Source organism: Physeter macrocephalus, chromosome 3, assembly GCF_002837175.3.
Source record: "Physeter macrocephalus isolate SW-GA chromosome 3, ASM283717v5, whole genome shotgun sequence".
NCBI lineage: Eukaryota > Metazoa > Chordata > Mammalia > Artiodactyla > Physeteridae > Physeter > Physeter macrocephalus.
Window position 1 is genome coordinate 25,025,611 of NC_041216.1, and position 7,751 is coordinate 25,033,361.

The 7,751-nt window shown below is 48.8% G+C and overlaps 1 protein-coding gene and 1 non-coding gene across 5 annotated transcripts in view; one reads left to right on the forward strand and one right to left on the reverse strand.

Moving 5' to 3' along the window:
* Positions 1-7,751, forward strand: part of CTNNBIP1 (catenin beta interacting protein 1) — a 73,228-nt gene that overhangs the window by 9,910 nt on the left and 55,567 nt on the right. The gene's annotated exons all lie outside the window — the stretch shown is intronic.
* On the reverse strand, positions 5,867-5,939 carry TRNAG-UCC (transfer RNA glycine (anticodon UCC)). Its single transcript has one exon. It is a non-coding gene; the product is annotated as a tRNA-Gly (tRNA).

The window sequence follows — 7,751 nt, forward strand, 5'->3', positions numbered from 1 at the left end:
CGGTCCGGGAAGACCCCACATGCCACAGAGCAACAAAGCCCGTGCGCCACAACTACTGAGCCTGCGCTCTAGAGCCGTGAGCCACAGCTACTGAGCCCACGTGCCACAACTACTGAAGCCCGTGCTCCTAGAGCCTGTACTCCGCAACAAGAGAGGCCACTGCAATGAGGAGGCTACCGCAACGAGAAGCCTGTGCACCATAATGAAGAGTAGCCCCCGCTCGCCGCAACTAGAGAAAGCCCACGCACAGCAACGAAGACCCAATGCAGCCAAAAATAAATTTGTTTAAAAAAAAAAAGAAAGCTGAAGAGCTGCCCTTATTTAAAAAAAAAAAAAAAGCAAATTGCAGGTATCAGATACTGTGCATCTCCTAAGGCCATGCTCCGACATTATCCCAATACTATTTTCAGCCCCAAGGAATTTACTGTTGACCCAGCAGTGTTCTCTGATGTACAGCCCACATCCAGCTTTCCCAACCACGCCCCTTACTTTGGCCTGCACCAGTTTTTAATCTGGGATCCAATTGAAGATCTCAACTTCACTAGGTTCCCAAGCTCTTTCCTCTCCCTTAGCCTAGAGTGTTCACTAGCTTTTCTTTGTCTGTCATGACATTAACATTTTTTTAGAGTCCAGGACCATTGACTCTTAGTCTGGTTTTCCTTAGAATTGGAGTAAGGGTAAACATTTTGGTGAGAAATGATTGTAGCTGACGTCCACGTCCCACTGGAGGCACACAATGCCAACCTGCCCCACTTCTGCTGAGGCTGGTTTGTGGATGACTCAGTTATGGAGCAAAGTTTTAAAAGTACAAAATAGTAAGTATATTAAAAGAAAACAGTGGGAGAAGGAAATAATATGAAATGAAATCTGTAAGTTATAAAATAAAAGATGTTAGAATATGATTACATAAAAATCAAAACTCTACGTGGATAAAACAATATAATCAAAAGAACAATGACAAATTGGGGAAATATGTGTAACAAATATCATAGCCATAGGACAAACTGCCTTAATATATAAAGAACATTTGTAGATCAACAAGAAGAAGACTGCCAACCCAAGAAAGAAATGGGCAAACGACATAACAGATTGCTCTTAATGATCTGAAATGATGCTCTATTTCCTCATCAGGAAATGCAAATTAAAAGTATAATGATATACCACTTCCCACCTATCAGATTAGCAACAAATCAACTTCTGCCAGGGTATGGGGAAAAACAGGTGTTCTTGCACAATTTTGATGGGCACATAAAAGGTCACCATGTCCATAGAGGGCAACTTGGCAAAATACTAAACATTTAAACACATGCACCCTTTGCTGTAGCAACTAAGACTGTAGGGATTTATCCTATAGACAGACAAAAGCATAAAGATACATGTAGGAAAATACTGCTTCTTAACAGCAATGAAAGAGAGGGAGTTCCCTGGTGCTCTAGTGGTTAAGATTCAGCACTTTTGGGACTTCCCTGGCGGTTCAGTGGCTAAGACTCCATGCTCCCAATGCAGGGAGCCTGAGTTTGACTCCTGGTCAGAGAACTAAGATCCTGCATGCATGCCGCAACTAAAGATCCCATGTGCCACAACTAAGACCTGGAGCAGCCAAATAAATTAATTAAAAAAAAAAAAAGATTCGGCACTTTCACTGCTGTGGCCCAGGTTCAACCCCTGGTTGGGGAACTGAGTTCCTGCAGCCAAAAAAAAAAAAAAAAATTGGGCTTCCTTGGTGGCGCAGTGGTTAAGAATCTGCCTGCAAATGCAGGGGACGTGGGTTCGAGCCTTGGTCCAGGAAGATCCCACATGCCGTGGAGCAACTAAACCCGTGCACCACAACTACTGAGCCTGCGTGCCGCAACTACTGAAGCCTGTGCTCTGCAGCAAGAGAAGTCACCAGAATGAGAAGCCCGCGCACCACAACAAAGAGTAGTCCCCACTCACCACAACTGGAGAAAGCCCACGCGCAGCAACAAAGACCCAGCGCAGCCAAAAATAAATAAATAAAATAAATTTTAAAAAATATTCAAAAACAATAACAGTAATAAAAGACAGAACATTTAAATGCTCAGCAACTGGTTAAAAAAATTCTTCTCTCTTTTTTTTGGCTGCATTGGGTCTTTGTTGCTGCACACGAGTTTTCTCTAGTTGTGGCGAGCGGGGGCTACTCTTTGTTGCGGTGCGCGGGCTTCTCATTGCGGTGGCTTCTCTTGCTGCGGAGCACAAGAGCCTGGGCTCTAGGCACGCAGGCTTCAGTAGTTGTGGCGCACGGGCTCAGTAGATGTGGCTCGTGGGCTCTAGAGTGCAGGCTCGGTAGTTGTGGCTCACGGGCTTAGTTGCTCCGCGGTATGTGGGATCTTCCGGACCGGATCGAACCCGTGTCCCCTGCATTGGCAGGCGGATTCTTAACCACTGTGCCACCAGGGAAGTCCGGGAACTTCTTTTTTGGGTGAGTTATTCTATTTGGGACTTGGAAGTCTTATGACTGAGTATCTTTCTGGCAGACTTACATGACTTTTCTAGAAGCAGGTAAGAACCAGTGTGCCTTGGTGCCTATATTTTCTGTTTTTGTTTTGTTTTAACATTGTGTCATGTGCTCCAGGTAAATTTGCAAGGAAGTTTAGTTCTCTGAGACTTAAAGTCTTAATTCTCAGGAATACCATCAAACTAATGTGTAGTGTAACTAACCTCTGTCTCTCCCTAACCTCCAGATAAGCTTTTTCCACTCAGCTGAGAGTTTTTGCAAGAGGTCAGATTTTGCTTGCATTCTGTGGATATGGGCTTGTGAAAGGTCCTGGCTTTCATTTTATGAAATTTAACAGTCTGGGGTGAATAGCTGGCCTGTAAAACCAGGAGTCTTTTTGCCAGGGGAGCGCTCGCAGGCCAGTTTTGCTGGGAGCTTCTCCCTCTCTGTGACTTGGTGACTAATGGTTTCGTGGCTTTGGGGGTGGAGGATGTCATTACAAATGGATGATGGGGCTTTGGCTTCTGAACTGGATTATCTGGGTGTGCTGAGTGGGTGGGGAGCAGAATATGCCATCCCCAAATATACCACTTTGGCATATTGATTATTTTGAATTATACTTTCCTGAGAAACAGCCAGTGCAAGAAGGGCACTCTGACCCTCCTTTATCCCCCTGAGAGAAGGAAATAAATCTCCCATGTGAAAGGTACCTTCCCTGTACCAGGGGGTAGAAGGCATCCTTATCACCAGAGACAGGGGATTCAAGGCTGAGAAGGCTGTATAAACAAACCTTGTTACTTCCTTACTAATGTACTACTCCAAGCCCAAATTTCTTTGTCTTGTCAGTTCTTCACAAATTTATCGTTTCGTTTCTTTGTCTAAAAGATATAAAAGATGCCTGCTCTGGTCACTTCCTCAAGCCACATATCTTTGGGGCTCCCATATGTACGAAATTAAATTTGTTTTTCTCTTGTTAATGTCTCCTGTCAATTTAATTATTAGACCAACCAAAGACCTTAAAGGGAAGAAGGGAAAAGTTTTCCTCCCCTACACTGGTCTGGGTGTTTGTGTCCAGCCCATTGGGATTGGGGGTAGTTTCCTTCTTAGAGCTTTCACACAGGCCCCTAAGGCCTCGCATCCGTTTCTGTCCAGTCTCCTGAGCTTTTCCACAGTGGCCCTGGCCCTGAGCAGGTGCCTGTGCGTGGATTCCTGCTGTCGGGGGCGCTGTGTTTTCCCGTCTCCGCAGAGCCTGCGCATTTTCCCTGATCGTCCCTCCCTTCCCCTCCAGCCTCCGGCGTCATTGTCTCCAGACTGGATGAGTTTTGTGACCCATCAGAAGTTCTCATCTTCATGCTACTTCCCCAGCAAGTTAATGGAATGAACACATGTAGATTCTGAAGTTGCCTGTGTTTAAAATCTTTTTTATTTTGATCATTAGCTTGTTAAACATTTAGGGAGGAAGGAAACTGAGTGTTCAGCAGCCTCTTCGGGGGAGGTTTCCTTCTTCCTTGGATTATTTTTTGTTCTGAGGTGGCTGGAGGGAAAGGAGAGGGAAGGTCATGGCCTGTGTCATGGAGCAGAAGCCGTTATCCAAACAAACAAACAGTGTGGCTTATGTGACATGCTGGTGTAATGAATGCTTGCAGTGTATTGCAATAGTATGGATATGTTTTCGAGGTAAACAAACATAGCTTTATTTTTATGCAAATTAGCACATACCTGTATGCTGAAAGCCTATAGGAAAGAGGAGGCAGTAATCCTAAAACTTATGTTCTTAAGAGTTTATAAGAATTTTCACCCAGGAGGCCAGGCCTGGGGCCTCTCAGCTGGTTCCGGAGGACAGCCATCCCCAGAGCTGGGCAGCGAGGAGGGGGCTGGCTCTGGAGGCCACCCCAGGGAGAGTGAGCCATCGCCCTGCGAGCAGCCCAATTGGTTTCATGACCTAATTCTCACAACAGGAAGCTGGAGGCCTTTCTGGCCCCATTCTGAGGGGATGCAGTGAGCCTGGTCCGGGAAGCTTATTTATTTGAACCAATTATAGGAGACTTCAACGGAGGGAAGGGATGGAGGGAGAGTTGGGGCAGAGCTGGAGAGGGTGGTGGTCCTTGAGCAGCCCACCTGCTGGCAGGCATCGGAAGACCTGGGCCACCTTGTCTGGGCCTGCCCCTGAGAACAAGGCCTGTCCCCTTCGGCAGGAGGCTGGTGTGAACAAGCCCATGTGGCTCTGAGTGAAGGGACCTTATGTAGCTCCTGATAAATAAACAGCACTGTGTCAGTTTTTCCCCTTCCTCTTTAAAAAAAAAAACAGCCCCGCCACCAAAAAACAACAACTTGTAAATTTCCCAATTTAATTAACGTTTTAAATGGTGACCCTGCAAGAGTTGGCATAGCTGTGGGCAGTGGGGTTGATGGAGCTTCCGTGGGTTAAAATTTCCATTCTGGCCTCTTTCTCTGGAGGTGACCCAAGGTCTGTGAAACCTGGCCAGGCTCCTTCCCTGGGATTATTAGGCTTGGAACTGGTCCTTCCGGCCCAAATTTAACTTCAGCCCGATCCCTAAGAAGGCTGACCAGCAGTGCAAATTGAGTTTTCCCTTTGTGGGGGGCGGTGGTGGGTTGTCAGCACGCTGGGGGCATCTCAGATGTTGATCTAGGCCACAGGAGAGAAAAAGTGTCCTTCTGCCACCAGCCTGCACAGGTGAGCTTTTGACACTGCCAGGTGCGCTCAGCCCGCGGTGAAGGTCGTCCAGCTTGAGAGAGCCTGCCCAGGAGTGGGAGGCGGTGCTTGCACCCGCTCAAGTGCTGAGAGTGCCTGCCCTTACATCCACTCATAAATAGACAAGGGCTCTGGAGTCTGCATTACCCACCCCCTTGGAACCTGCAAGAGGCCAAAGGTCAGACTGAATCAGAGGAAAATCCGGAGCCGGATTTTGTAGGCGCACTGGTTCCTGATTTCAGGTCTCAGGCTCCGGTTTGGCCAGGTTCCAGGGCTCCAGCTGTTCTCTCGAAGGAAAAAAGAATCTCTTTTAAAATTAGGTCAGAAGATGCCTTTCTTTCCTTCTGTCCTTGTCCCCCGACTGTGCAGGGATAAAACCACCACCTGCACGTCCCTCGGTCAGAACTACAGAGCTTAAGGACTTCGCCCGGGACCGGAGTGTCCCAGTGCAGCCGAGGAAACTTCCCCCGGCTCCGCGTTCCCTTCCTGTTTGCATTGTGCTGGCTGAACTGCAGAGGCTGTCAGAGCAGGCCTGCCAGGTACTCTTGCTTAGCTGTAAAAAGGACTTGAAGAGACAGGGAGCTCTGGGTAACCTTTTCTACCAATCAGGCCAAAATCACAGGATAAAATTTTTTTTTAACCAAAAGTTTTTGTTTTTATTATTATTATTATTGGCCGTGCCGCATGCGGGATCTTAGTTCCTTGACCAGGGATCGAACCTGGGCCCCCTGCAGTGGAAGCGCAGAGTCTTAACCACTGGACCACCAGGGAGGTCCCCAGAAGTTTTAAACAGATGACTTTTACCAATCCAGTTACATCAACATTTATAGTCTGTACGTGCAGGCTCCTTCAGTTCCTTGATGTCTTAGGTTCTCTGAGGTGAGGACATTCTGAGGCTTGGGGCTTCCTTCATGGTTCCCAGGTGAATCTGAAATCTGTTCATTCGCTTAACTGTGCATGGGACTCCAGATGTGACTGACAGCAGCAGGAACCCACCAGGGTCCTCAGCACAGAGCCTACGGTCTTCAAGCTTTTCGAGGGTCCACAAAAATACTGGAGACCTGAAAAGAAAAAGTGTCTCCTCCCTCTACTCATAGGAGTTATATGAGAATTCTATTTAATGAGAGATATGGGTCCATTTTATTATTTATTTATTTATTTATTTGGCTGTACCGGGTCTTAGTTACGGCATGCGGGATCTAGCTCCCTGACCAGGGACCGCACCCGGGCCCCCTGCACTGGGAGCGCGGAGTCTTAACCACTGGACTGCCAGGGAGGTCCCTGGGTCCATTTTAATATGTCTGTGAGAGTAAGGCTGCCTGGGCCCACGAAGGACTTAAACCACCCTGTGGCCTGCCCTCAGAGAGCTTCCAGTTTGGAGGTGGAAATAGAGGCACAGACACCCAGGTGCAGTGCTTGTGCAGTGCTTTGAGTAGAGGAAATTTGGGTGAGTGTGCAAACACAGGCTTCAGAAGGGTAACGATTGAACAGTGAACAGTAAATAGGGAGGAACAGTCTAGGCTGAGGGTACAGCAGATGTGAAGGCTGGAGATGCTGAAGGAGCCTGGTGCAAGTGGTAACGGAGGTGACCACCCGGCGGGCTTTCTCATCCTCGGCGCTGTGGGCGTGGAGCTGGGGGGACGGGGCGCGTCCGTGCACTGCAGGTGGTTCTTTCCAGGAGCATCCTCCCAGTTGTGACAATCAAAAATCCTCCTTTCTCCAGACATTGCCAGATGCCCCCGTCTGAGAACCAGCGCCAAGCAGGGACCGTGGTGGGTGGCCAGGGGCTGCCTGCCCGCCCCTGCCCAAGGGTGCGGTGGAGGGAGCCCCTTCCTGTCCAGCATGCAGGTCTGTGCCTGCCCCCGTGTCCTCTGGTTTGTGTGACGCTCCATGTGCAAGAGTGGCTGGCAGGCTCTGTCCTAGGGGAGTCAGGCCACGGAAAGGAGGGTGCACCCCGAAGCCCCCTTCCCAGGCTGACTGTGGTTTTCTGTGTTGGTGCCTTTCCCCCTGTTGTCTGGGCAGCCAGGCAGGGTGGCTGCGCTCTGGATGTTGGGCTGTTTTGAATGACGTCATGTGGATTTGATTTTAATGCTTCGAGAAGTTCACCGAAGGGCCTTCATCAGAGCAGCTCATACCTGGAAGAGAAAGTGCCCTGTTGCTGTGAAGGAGCAGGTGGCAGCTCTGAGGTAGGAGGTGTTGGCAGGGTGGGTGTTGAGAGTTCCAGAATCTCCTGTGCAGCAGACCTGTGGCCGGGGAGGAGGGCCTGTTGGTGTCTGGGCTTCCCAGCTGCTCCCCACCGGGTGAGTGCCACCCTGGGGCCTCCAGAGCAACTGCAGCCTCTCTTGCTGCGACCCCACTTCCCAGGGGCTTTTTAACGTTTTCCTGACCTTTAATTTTGATTTCAAATCTACAGAAAACTTGGAATAGTGCAGTGAACACGCCTGTGCCCTTTACCTGGATTCACCAGTGTTAACCTTTGCCGTATTTGCTCACGCACTGTGTCTCTGTTCATACTCACACTCACACATACTCACACACATTTCCGCATACACACACACACACAAACACACTTACACACATAAA